General features: G+C 47.1%; 1 long non-coding RNA gene across 2 annotated transcripts; it reads right to left on the bottom strand.

Moving 5' to 3' along the window:
* Positions 1–406: 406 nt before the first annotated feature.
* Positions 407–6,279, bottom strand: LOC308561659. Of its 2 annotated transcripts, XR_013999536.1 has the most exons (4): positions 6,155–6,201; positions 4,508–4,541; positions 3,939–4,073; positions 407–2,078 (listed from the first exon to the last, which is right to left on the bottom strand). It is a non-coding gene; the product is annotated as an uncharacterized lncRNA (long non-coding RNA). The 2 variants fall into 2 exon arrangements; XR_013999535.1 differs by lacking the exon at positions 407–2,078 and having other exon boundaries at positions 3,468–4,073; positions 6,155–6,279.
* Between the last annotated feature and the right edge of the window lie 7,281 nt (positions 6,280–13,560).

Below are 13,560 nucleotides of genomic sequence, written 5' to 3'. Positions count from 1 at the left end.
AAGTCAACTTACGGTTAAAAGGCACCATGACAAAAGGTTGCTATTACTAGTAAAGAAACTACGAGAGGGGATTTTACACTGACCTGCTTTTTAGAGTCAAGAGAAAATGAGGGGAGGAGAGAATTTTGTGGAACATTTTGCTTAACATAAGGTAGTTTCTAAAAACTGTACTTTAAGTTCTGGTAATACTTATGGTGCCACCTCTCCCAGTCTTTCCCCTTCCACTAAAAAACCCTGAAAGACTATATTACTATAGACACAAATACAAACACACACACCAAAACTAGGTCAGGGAGCCAGAACTGTCCATCATATATGGATTTTTTTGTGAGGAAGTTGTATTTACCAAGTCCTCTGGCCTTTGGTTATTCTAATGAACACACAAGGACTTGCACAGAGTAGTTTTAGAGCAAAAGACTGTTTAATAAATACATTCTGAAATCTTTTATTTAAAATCCCCAGAAGTGCCAGCAGCTTAAGTGTAGAATTTATATCAGGTCTTCTAAGTAGCACTGGCTACCCCTGCACCTTCTGCCCTTGAAAAAGTAGCTGCCACTTATAAATTCTGCACTTGAAGTGCTAATTTTACTTTTGCTTTCCTCCAGGTCCTATAGAGTAGAAAAGCAACGTCCTTCTGTCTATTGGATTGTGGAACCACTGTCTGCATGTTTCCATGAATATTTCATGTTTTAGAGCAGCACTGCCCAACAGAAATATAATGCAAGTCATATTTATATAGTTTTAATAGATTTCATTTAACCCGATATATCCAAAATATTATCTCAATATAACATTGAGATATTTTACATTCTTTTTTAGCATTCATTCTTCCAAAGCTGATTTTTTTTAACACCTCAGCACATGTCAGATCAGATGTGGCTAGTGGGTACTGCGTTGGAGGGCAGTTTGACTCTGTGATGATTCCCAAAGTTCCACATGTTTCTCTGCTACAGGTCTATACATGATGCAACGGGCTCTCCACTGCCTTAGAGAGTTGGGGTAACATGCCAGGGCATTTGTCCAACTGGAAAATCAATGATATTGGGCAACGTTCCACCAACTACACCATTCTGCTGTTCCCAAGAGCAATCCATGGTGACATACATCACACTAATTTGACTGGATTTTACCTTTATCTCTGAAACAGATGGAGGTGGAGCTGTCCTAGAAACGCAATTGGCAAGGGTGGAGGGTACCGAGAGCCAAAGGGCCCCTTGCAACCCAGATGAACTCCACCAGGGGGCCTCCTAGTCATGGTTGCATTGCCCCAGATTGTGATGAATCCCTTGGTAACAAAATATTGGAATCAGAACTCTTCAGTTTATGATACAAAGTAAATTTTGGAAAGGCAACCTTATGAGTACAAAATAAAAATAAGCCTTTCAGACACAGCCCTAGCTGTTTATCTGTTCACACAATCTCAATGTGGCTTTTCTCTCTCAAAAGGTGTTATTTATCCGACTTTGGCTTGACAGTCAGCGGAGTAGGTCCAGCCTCCCAGGGCTCACCGACCAACTGCCCTACTTTAGGGTCAAACGCGTGTCTCCACTACCTGGACAACCTTCTCCGGCCTGCTTCTTCCTTCAAGGTACTTGAATCATGGGGGGGGGGGCATCTTCTCACTTGGGTTCTAAGGAGCCTGGACTGCAGATGCCCCTGCCCCTTCCTCCTCCATTTAAAACTTCAAGTGGCAACTGGTGAATTTGCCAACTGGCTCTTTGCTCTGGTTCCCAGGAGGCTCGGAGCTAAATTGGCAGAAGCCGAAAGCACGAGGTCAAATGGCTTGTTTTACAATCCTGCTCTCTCCTTGCTGAGCTCTTATTTCCTCTAATAACTGTATTGTTTGCTATTTGTTTGTAAGCTGCCTCACGCCATTCGGGAAATATATTGGTGTTGTATAAACAGATATAACGGTCTCTTCACAGTTTGTCCTAACAACTGAATCTTTCAGCTGTTGACTCAGATACTAAGTGAAAGGATTCCCGTAGCCAGTTGACGTGGGCTATTCTAACCGTCTTCATCTTGCACAGTGATGTGGGCAGGTCACATCATGGAAACTCTGTGGAGTCAGGAATCATCTGTCACGGAATTTAACACACAGAGGAAACACAGTAAATATTTGCCAAATTACACACATATTTAAGGTTTTTAGAAACCTCAAAAAATATGTACCTTAGTTTGGAATAGCCACTTGAACTACAAAGATTTGCTTGCTTTTAAGAAACAAGAACTACCTGTTCTCAAGGGCTTAGGAACACGGTCAAGGACTTGTCAAAAATGAGGTACGGCCGTCCTTGAACTCAGATGAACTCGGTACCTGAACTGACACAGCAACAGTGCATCTGTGATGCCAGGCCAGGTCACATCTGGGGAGGCTAGTGACTGGGATTGTTAAATAAGATTTGACATTTTCAAGGAAATCATAACCACTAGCATAAAACTGTATTTCAGTCACATTCTTTCATAGTCACAGTTAAAGATTCTCGTCATGCCCAAGCCTCTCCCTTGGAATTAAATAAGTCGTCTTTGAAAACGTTTCATTCATGTCAACTTGCTTCCCTTCTCCTCGGGGCCCTTGAGCACAAAAGAGCTGCCCGGCCGCTCAACGGTCACGCTGGCATCTTTCCACTCTTGCTTTCGCTCTGCTCCACGGGCAGGCACGTGCTGTGCCAAGCAGGGCAGGCTGACCGCAGAACCCTGCGTGGGCTGCCCCGCTCCTCACCCCAGTTTCTTTGGTGACTCGCACCCCTAGCCATGGGGGCAGGGCTCAACAGGCTCTGCAGGTTAGACCTACTACCTGCAGGAGCTATGGCTCACAACCAGTGCGTGGCCATCACCCCTTTCAAAAGCCATCTTTGAATATCCCAAGAGAAAAAGGGAGTTCAGACTGATTCTTCCAGAAGTAAACCATGTGGCATAAGCATTAAGCTTTGAGATGGACCCAAGTCCAATTTCTTAGCACTTCACTTCGTTTCCCCAGTTCCTTGGCTAGCCAGTATTGGCCAAGGTCCTTCAAAGTTTTCTTGGAAAGCAAAATTGCCAACGTGGAAAGCAAGGCTACAAGGAACCCAAAGTAGTGCCAATAAAGTTACGGGCACATACAGGTAAAATAATTTTTATACTCCATTTTCTGCCACCATGTGGCCACTAGAACCGGATTGTCAAGAGATTGAGAAATGCCACATCACAGTTGAGATTTAAAACGCAGATGTTAAAATGAGGACATGTTGCTGCCTGAAACATCCATAAAGAGAAATTGTCTGTCTTTGATATCTGAGCCAACATATACCTCTTGGTCCTGTTTCTCGGGTATTTATTGTGTACACTAGTCACGTATGCAACTTATACTCCAAAGTGATTTTGATGTTTTTGCCGCGTTTCACAACTCAGGAAATCATTCAAGTGCTGACCCAGGACTGTCCTCCCAGAGACGTTGTTGGAAATGTCCTCAAGATGCCAGAAAAGTTAAGTTTTCAGAGTCATGTTTATTGATGCAGAATTTACATTCAGGAAAACTCACCCCAGATTTGACAACCACACAATAACCACCATAATCAAGGTGTCAAACAGTTCCTCCACACTCCCGTGCCCCTCTGCCACACCCCTCCCCATGCCTAGGGATCCATCGATCTGTTTTCTGTCAAAAGGGTCAAATTTAATCATTCAAGTGCTCTACAGTGGTATGGAAAAATCTGTAAGCACATAATACCAAGATTTTAATAGGATACTTTGCAACAAATAATCTTTGCAACAGTCAAAAGAATGGGATTTAAAAATAACCTTGTAAACGAAAGCGCAGTTGACAAAAATTGTCTCAAGACAGGTATAGAAGAGCTAGTCTGGTTACTGTGCCAAGCTGCAGGCTGGGGCTGGTTGATAGAAATTGAAATCTATAGAAATCCTCTGTGGGGCAGATATCTGGTTACCTCCAGACTCACCGGGGCTTTGACTGTGAAAAAAGACAAAGAAAGCAAAAGCCTCTCTTTTGCATATTATCAACCATCCCCTGTTCAAATGCACCTAATTTACTTGAAAAGCTCCTTTCCGGCACAATTCTCTTTCCGGCATGAGCCCTGTAAAAGAAGTACCACAGTGGGTAATTAGATGAGCAGTTGCTAAATAAGACCCGCTATTACGAAAACGGCTTATAAAACTGTGCAGATAATAGAATCCCCCACCGTTGCACGCTGTCAGCTCAGACACGGTAATGTCCTGACGTACAAACCAATTTTTAAAACTCCCAGTCCTATCTTACTAATGCTAACAATTCATCGCAGCCTTCTTTCAATCTCAAAATGGTCACCACTGGAAAAACATTTTGAAGGATTAAACTTAAAGCTGGGGAGGGATGTGACCGCATTTAATAAACTCCTATCTGGTTGGCCTCAGGTAAATCCTTTAACCCATCAGCGCAGGAGCGTATCCAGTCAGATGAGACGTCTCATCCTTGGCCAAGAATTCTATTCGACTTTTTAATAATAACTTAATCCAAATTCTCTCCATTTACCTGAAGTGTGTCAGCATCTTGAGCCGGACTGAGCCTGGTAGGAAAGTGAGGACAATGTTAATATCACGTGGTCACTTTACATTCCCCAAATCTCCCAACACTGGGGAATCTCCTGCACTTTCCAGCCAGGAGTCACATAAACAGTGACAAATTCCTATACTCTGGGAACCCTTTAACAGAATGTCAACAGCTGCCCTTTCCCCAACTTTATCTGTTACATTCGCATGGAATAATATCAATTAAAAAAAAAATTACTGGCAACAGTTAACTGCCTAGAAAAACAAACAAAGCTTTAACTGATTTAAAAACCAGAGGAAGCCAGAAACTTGTTTGCCCAGAGAGTGGAGAACAGGCGGCCTCCTTGGCTCAGCTTCGGCAGCCCTTAAATAGGCCCTGGCCCGAGCCACCGCCTGCCTGAAAGGCTGCCTGGCTCCCAGCACATGCGTCTTTCTCAGATGGGGTAGTTTAAACTGTTTTGGCTCAGCACCCAAGGGAGCTGTGAAACAAACCCTGGCAGTCACATTTCCCCGAGACTGAGGCTCTGGGCCGGCACACAGTCCATGCGCTTTGGGGCCACCCACATGCACATGTATGTCAGAACACAGCCTGCAGCACCCTTCCCCCCCCTTCAAAAGCGTGATAAAAACGCACGTCCCATTCGGTTGCCTGGTCGGTAAGAGGATCTTTCGCAACGGAGGCCACCGTGTAAACCCACAGGCCTCACATTTCAAAAGAAGATTCCTAAGCGCCACCCGGGAAGGCTACAATGACTCCGTTCACTCACTGAGCTCTACAGTCGCATCTTCAGGGCAGAGACCCACCCTTTCTACAGCGACGGGCACCGGCGCCGGATCCGGCCCCTGGCTGCAGAGCGCCCCGCCTCCCCAAATTCAGCGCTCCCTTGGGACCAGCCTTGCATGCCCATCTCGGGGCCCCACCGGTTCCGATTTCCTCCCAAGACTGGCCTCATGTCCTGAAAATGTCACCCGCCCCCGCAACACTCACCCCCAGACCTTTTTTTTTTTTTTTTAAAAAAAGCCCAAGCTCCGCGCGCGCAGTGCCAACCGGAGCCCCGGGGCGGGGAGAGGCTGTGCGGGCGAAGCGGCTGCTTCTTGCTAACACCGTTATTACGTTGCTCCGCACGGAAACTTCAGTTTCAGATCCATGATCTCACCCGCTCCCCAAAGTGGCTGCGTCCCGCGCATCAGAGCCCGCGGCAGGCGGGGCGCCCAGTGCGCCTCCGCCCGGGTCAGTCTGATCCCCGAAATGTCATCCTGTCCCCGGAAAGGCGCTGGAAGCTCCCTGTGGTCCGAGCCCTTGAGCGTCGGGGGCCACAGGCACCAGGCCCCCCGGCCACTGGGGAAGGGGGACGTTGAAGCACCATGAGGGTGCTTCCCGGGGAGGAGGGGGCCCCCAGCTCCGCGAGGGTGTCCCCGCCCGAAGGGGGCTATCAGAGGGGCGCCCCCCGCGGCTCCTTCCCCCGGGCTGGGAGGGCCTCTCCCGAGGGGTCGCCGAGCGGAGGCTAAACCCCGGTCCTGGAGGCTCAGACGGGGCAGGCTCGGGGTCAACAAGGGGCGCGCCTCGCGCCACCGATTGACCCCCAGCCACGTGGCCGCTCCGGCGTCGAGCCCGGCGGGAGCCACTTACCGAGCCGCGCGCCACGGGCGAAAGGGGAGGGCGCCGGGGAGGCCAAGTTTAAGAGGGGCCTGGGCTGCCAGCACCCGGAGGCAGCCAACCAAAAAGTTTCCCAAGCCCCGCGCCCGCCCCGCCCCGCCCCGCCCCGTCCCGCGCCCGCCCTCAGAGCCCCGAGGCCCTCGCGTGCCCCCTGCCGGCGGCCCGGGGAAGGCGGGGCGGGCCATGGCCCTGGTCCCCCAGCCCCGTCTCAGAAAATCCACCCCAGACACCTCCCTGGGCGTGGTGTCCGTTTGCCTCCTGCAGGTTCGATGGAACTCCTGACACTCAAATAATGTTAGGGATCTGCCGCGCCCCGAATATGCCCCGCCTTCCCCTCGGGTGGTCTGCGAGCCGCAGAAGCCCTGAGGGGCAGAGCGAGCCCTCTCCAGCCTGGTCTAGCATTTAGTCTTATCTTCAACCTGTCCTTGGAGTTTTGAGATTTGGGGCTTCCTAGAAACTGGAGCACTTGAGATCATTTTGGTTGGAGGGACTGTTTAGTGCAACAGGTATTTATCGAGTGCTGACTCTGTGCCAGGCATGGTGCTGGGTGCTGGGCTGTGAAGTTGAAGGAGAAACTGCCCCTGCCCTCAAGGACCTAAAGTGAGGTTCATTCCCTGGCAGAAGCCCACATAGTGTGCCCACAAAGTGGGCAAGCCCAGCTAAGGAGTCAATGCAGGCTTCCTGGAGGAGGGGGTACCTACGCTGAGTCTAGCGTTACCAGCAGGAAGCTGACAGCACAGGCGCTGGGCCGCTGGGGAAAGGGGAATATAGAAGATGGAAAACCCAAAAAGGCCAAGAGAGTTAAAGAGGCCTCATAGAGGAGAAAGGACTTTATAGCTCTTCCAGGATTTTCTCTGGTGGAGGAGAGCCAGCCTTGGGCTGTTCTCCAGCGGCAGAGCTGTCATGATGATGGACTGTGAGCTCCATGAGGTCTCTTCTCCACGGAATCCCCAGAATTCAGCCCAGTGCCTGGATAAGTGGGAAAAGACGCCAAGGAAAGCGATTTGCCATTGATCCCCCAAAGCAGTTGAGTAACACGCTACAAAACTCTTCTAGGCTCACAAGGTAGTAGTGGTGGGGTCGGACCCAGGCTGCAGCTTTCTTGGGTCACCTGGAGTGTGAATTTATTCCTGCATTCCCAGAACTTGGCCTAGGGCTTGGGGCAGCCAGTGCTCGATAAACCTGCTGGGTTCCTTCTCTTGGTGTGTATTTGGCCTGCCTTTCTAGAGCCGGCATCCCAGGCATCGAGAGGAGTTGGGCACCTCTCTGCTGCTAGAGGGGAGCCTCCCAGGCCTCCCCGCCCACCCGCCTGGCCTTGTTTCTCTGTGGAGGAGCTTCTGTTGGACCACACCACCAGCCTCTGCCCACACTTCCCTCATTCCCTTCCAGAACGGGAGGGAATTCCAATAAAATCCTGTGCTAACATGAATTTTGAGAGCATGCAAACTGGGGCAGGTTTGTTGGCTTCCATCCCCTGCCTGTCTCACCTGTTCCCAATGAAACGGGTCAAGATTCTTACCTTCTCTGATGGGAGGGGAGACGGAAGTTGAGAAGTGACCGCCTGGAAGCCATTGAGGGTTTTTTTGGTTCAGTGTGCAGTCAGTTGGAAAATTATGTGTCACTCTCTTTATCTTTGTGCTTTTTTGATAGTCTAAACCAAGCACAAGAGTATTTCTTATTAACCCTGCAGTAACATGATCCTGCATTTTATTCACTCTAAATTTTTGGCCCTGACCTGTTGTGGCAGGTGACATCCAATGACTCATCTTTTTCAAAGAACAGCAAATCCGTTAGAAGGATGCCAGCTGTGAGGATTCACGTGCTTTTCCTTCCCTCGGTGCCCAGGATCAGTATAAGGAAATGGTGACTCAAGGTCTGGACTGAGAAGGGGCATAGGGCGGACTCAGCTCTAAAGACTCAGTCTTATCAGTAGGAAGGCTAACAGTTTAATTTCCACTCTGTGTCTTATGCCCGAGTTGGTCCTGAGCATGGAAGGGGAAGAAAGCACATTACTCACGGCCCTCCCCAAACCCTGCAGCTGCCTGATCCTTATTTCCAGGAGGACTCCCTTGTCCTCTATAGACTAGCATCAGACAGATCTAGGACATTTGCTTTTGCAAATTAATGGGCCCATTCATTTACTCTTGTCTCTGTGTTTAGTGCACATTTTATTGTGTTCTTGTAGTCTAGAGTCGGAAGATAAAGCAACCACTGACATTATTTGTGATTTAAACCATCACTCTAGTCTGGTAACATTTTAACTGGCGTCACCGAGCTGTTTGCCACATGCAGATCTGGGCCCAGCAGCCTGCCTTTTCCAAGCAGCTATAGGCTTGTTTTCAAGCCAAGAGAGAATGCCTGCCTGCCCTTGCTGAGCCTGATGGTTTCATCTAAATAAACGGTGTGGCTGATCGGCAATTAGAAGATGTACAAGTAAGTCACCTGGAAGCCCTGGAATACAGATGCTCTTGTTTCCACCCCCACATGGGTACAAGCAGACTATTTTTTAAAATCCCCTCTAGGGTTTGTTTTGTACAAACTGGAGGACTGTTAGTCACAAGACTTCTAAGAAATATATGAATAAAGCTGTAAAATAGAATTCTATTTAGTTACACATTCAATATATTAAATGTCACTTTTATTGATAAGACTGATCTGGTTTGTTGTAAAATAATTAAAATAGAAACATACTTTGACTCCACATCTTTCTGCAACTAATCTCTCATTTCCTTGTTTCTCTTTGTAGCAAAACTCCTCAAAAGCATTGCCTGTGTTTGTCTCCAATTCCCCTCCTCCTTTCTTTCCTGGATTGAATTATACTGGGCAGCCTCTGAGGTGGTTCCCAACGGCCCTGTCTCCTGCTATGCATGCCCTTGGGTGCTTCCCTGCCCCTTGGGTGCCCATTGGGCCTAGTGAATTTCTTTTAATGAACAGAATCAGCAAAAGGGATGGGATGGCCTATGGACAGATGCTCCACATCAATGTCCTTAGGGAACTGCAAATTAAAACGACAGTGAGATACTGTTACCCTAAATTCCAAAACACCAACAACATGAAAGGCTGGTGAGGAGGTAGCACAATAGGAACTTTTATTTGTTGCTGATGGGAATGCAGAATGGCACAGACACCTTGGAAGACAGTTGGCAGTTCTTTAGAAAATTAAATGTACTCTTGTCATACAATCAGCAATCACGCTCCTTGATATTCACCCAAAGAAGTTGAAAACTTATATCCACGCAAAAACCTGCAAACGGCTATTTATCGTAGCTTTATTTATAATTGTCAAAGCGTGCAAGCAACCAAGACGCCCCTCAATAGGTGAATGGGTAAATAAACTGTGGAACATCCGGATTATGGAACATTATTCTGTGCTAAAAAGAAATGCTCTGTGAAGCCATGAAAAGACATGGAGGGAACTTAAATGCACATTACTAAGTGACAGAAGCCAATGTGAAAAGTTTACCTACTGTGTGATTCCAACTATATGACATTTTGGAAAAAGCAAAACCATGGAAGCAATCAAAAGATCAATGATAGCCAGAGTTTTGTGAGAGGGACGATGAATAGGTGGAGCACTGGGGGCTTTTAGGGCAGCGAAACTACTCTGTATGATACTATGAGGGTGGACACATGTATTATACGTGTGTCAAAACCCATAGAATGTACACCACAGAGTGAACCCTGTGCAAACGGCAGACTTTGGCTGATAATGATGTGTGGGGAACTCTGGTACCTGGGGAGTCTGTGTGTGTATTAGGGAGAATGTGGGAACTCTCCCTACTTTCTGTTAATTTTTCTGTGAACCTAAAAGTGCTCTAAAAAATAGTCTTTTTAAAAAAATGATCGGATGTCAGTTCAGAGATTGTATTACAAAGGACTATAGCTACCATCTCGGGCTGCTCTCTCGTAGATTCCTTGCCCTAGGGGAACCATCCTGAGCAAAAGTGGAGTCTTTTGCAGAAAAGAAGTGGTAGAGTAATGGAAATTGTCTAGGTAGCCAATAGGGTGAGCCTCTTCCTTTTGCACACACAAAAAAGTGACTTCCCTACTTTTTGATTCCTAAAAGAATGTAACCCCAGCACCACTTTCCATGATTCTACTTCCATCTGGATGAAGCTTCAGGTATGAGAACAGCGTGGACAGGATTCCTGAGTGGTGGTGAGAAAGAGCCTCTCCGCGGCTGGCTCAGAGTGGGCGTGTGGGAGAGAGAATAATGGCCGATGGCCTTTATTCAGTTAAATATTTATGTGATTGTTCAAATCAACATTGCCAGGTTTACATTTTAAGAGGGGAGGAATTGTGACTGCTTAATTTCTGTTTGTAAAACCCAGGCTGCCTGAACCTCATGCAGGCATTTGCTAATAAGTGTCTTTCACAGAAAAGATGATAAATATGCGAAGCTGCTTGACTGCATTGTCCTTTCTGATTAATGCATATTTATGACCCACACTTGAATGCCAGGAAACAGCTGCCAGGCCCATCCGAATTTGTGCTGGGTATTTGAATGCAGCATTGCCACAAATGACTTCTCCTAAATCATGCTTTAAGCTTTAGAAAAATTATAATAGAACAATAACTAATCCACTTGTTCTCTCCAGAGATGTACATAACATGTGTGTTTCAGTCCTAACTGTTGACGTGACTGAATGTCTGTGTAATCATCACTATTCCATGCTGAAGTAAAGCAACAGGGCCTGCGGCTTCTCTTGCTACCATCCGGTGTCCTTTCTCCTCTCCTTGCCAGATGGAGCTTTCAGGTTGGGGCGGTGGCATCACACATGCTGTATCGAGAGCAGAATTATTCCATTTTTTCCATTGCTCACCCACACTCCTTTTAGAGCCTACGTTCTGCTAGACAGGGTGCAAGGTGCCTGGGAGGCTTGTCATATTAGTCAAGTAAACTTATTCAGACTCAACCATTTAAACTGGCTTTCGAGGTAAACATTCAGTCTATTTTTGTGAAAGGCCCAGTCTTTCAAGTTTCTGCTCCCTTCCCACTCCTCTCCATGGTATCTGCGAAAGGTATGTGGGGAGGTGCTTATGGCACAGGAGGGGAGACAGGCTGACACTAATTTGCCTTCCCACTGGCCTTTGCTGCAGTAAGGGCTGCCCTTGGACAGTGACCCTGATTATGACTCTTGCCAGCCCTGGGTCTTCTCTGGGGTTGGCTGCTGAAACCTGGAACCTGGTCACTGGTGATCACACTTACTCTTGGTTTAGGCAGGCCTGGTAACCACAGTGAATTAACTAGCTTTCCTGATATATTTATCAACTGGTTCTTGAGGTTCTCGTTTTGACTAAATGGAAGAGTTGGTTTCAAATCTTGGCAGGTCTGATCTCAGATCCATGTGACTTCTAAGCCTGCATACATAGCATTGTATTAAGATTTAATAGAACAAAGTGTGAAATGTATTCCTCGAGGAGCTTACAGACATATTGCATTAGTCTGTCCCTTACCCACTTTATGGTTATGTATGTAGTAGGTGCAGCCATTTCCTGGGAGGGCTTAGAATTAGAAAAAAATACCTTGAAAAAAGTTGATCTTTAAAACTCAAGCCAGTAAGAATGAAGAAATAAACAACAAACTATCAACAATAGTAATAGCGCCCAGCTGGGCGTGGCTCAGCGGTTGAGCATTGGCCTAGGATCCAGGAGATCGGGGTTCGATTCCGGGTCAGGGCACATGCCCGGGTTGCGGGCTGCAGCCGATCAATGACTCTCTCATCATTGATATTTCTATCTCTCTCTCTCTCTCCCTCTCCATTCCTCTCTCTGAAATCAATAAAGATATATTTAAAAAACCCCAAAAAACAATAGTAATGGCTTATCTTTGCTTAAGTCTTTACTTAGCTGGGCACTATATTTCAGGCTTATCTTTATCTTTGCAAGAACTGATTGAGATGGGCACTATTGTTTATCTTCTTCTGCAGATGAGAAAAGAGACTTGGAGATGTTAAACTACTTGACCATGATCATACGGCTCAGTGGTAGAGCCAGAATTCAAATGCAGAGCTTCTGCCCCTGGGTGCTGTGCCTAATCTTGACTTCATATTATTGTTTTCCCAAAGGTTAGTCACATGGACAAGTAACTTATGATATACTTGTCTTACTCTCTCTAACTAGGTCATAAAACCTTTAAGTGAGGGACTGCACCTCATTTTTTTGTTTTCCCACACAAGATCCATAGCATAGGGACATTGTCCGTACTCAATATTTCAGAATGAATAAATGCATAAAAGGCTTTTATGGCTTATCAATGTGTGTTAACAAGATTGATATTCAGATTCAAAAGTCAACAAACCAACTCTGTACCAGGCAGTGTGAGGTGGTGGTGCAAGCAGCATGAATTTTGGAAGATTATAAAGGATGTCTGGGAAGTGCCTGGCACAGAGGTGCACATACCCGACACTTTTCTTCATAGATTTACATGGTCTGATTTAATTTTTCTCACACACAACCTTGCTAGGTAGGATTAGTCAGCTCAGGCTGCTATAACAGAACACCACAGACTGGGTGACTTATAGAACAGAAATTTATTTCCTCACCGTTCTGGAGGCTCCAAGTCCCAGACCAAGGTGCAGGCAGAGGAGAGCCCGCTTTGTGGTCTATGGAAGGCCCCTTCTCACTGCATCCTCATGGCCTTTCCTCTGTGGGTGCAGTGGGGAGCGAGCTCTGCTGACTCTTTCTCTTTTCATAAGGACACCAGCCCTATCAGAGTAGGGTTCCCCCCCCCCCCTTATGGGACCTAAATTACCTTATTTAGCTTTAATTACCTCTGTGAAGGCTGATCTCCAAACCCCTCCAGTGGAGGCTGAGGCTTCAACATACTAAATTTTGGGGGGTGGGGAACACGATTCAGCCCCTAACAAATAGTTACTCCCTTCCCATTTTACAGATGTGGAAATAGATATTCTTGGAGGAGATGACTTTAAAAGGGGGCTGTGGAAAGGCATTTCTGGCGGAGGTAACAGCAAGAGATACGAGAGAATATGGTGCCTTTAAGGAATATTAGGTCGTGCATTGGATCTTGAATCTTTTATCCTAAAACCCAGTCCTTCTGAATTTAAATGTTTCTTCTATGTCAGGCAAGGAGCACCTGGAGATGCACTTTAAAAAGTGCGTAAGTCTGTGAAAAGGGAGAGGACGTCCCAAACGGAAAGAACTGTGCCTCCAGGACCCTGCAGCAGGCGCAACCAGGCGATTCCTAAGCTTTCAGGTGAACTTGAACCTCCGAGCGCGGAGAACCGGGCACGCATGCGCCTTCAATAGACCGTGCCGCGGGGGCGGGGCTGGCGAGGCCGGTGAAGGGCGACGAATTACGACCTCTGCTGGCGACGCTCACGACTCTTGCCGTAAAATCGCGTGCGGCGCCTGCGCAC

This window comes from Miniopterus schreibersii (assembly GCF_964146895.1).
Source record: "Miniopterus schreibersii genome assembly, chromosome: 9".
NCBI lineage: Eukaryota > Metazoa > Chordata > Mammalia > Chiroptera > Miniopteridae > Miniopterus > Miniopterus schreibersii.
This window is presented reverse-complemented; position numbering and strand designations above follow the sequence as displayed.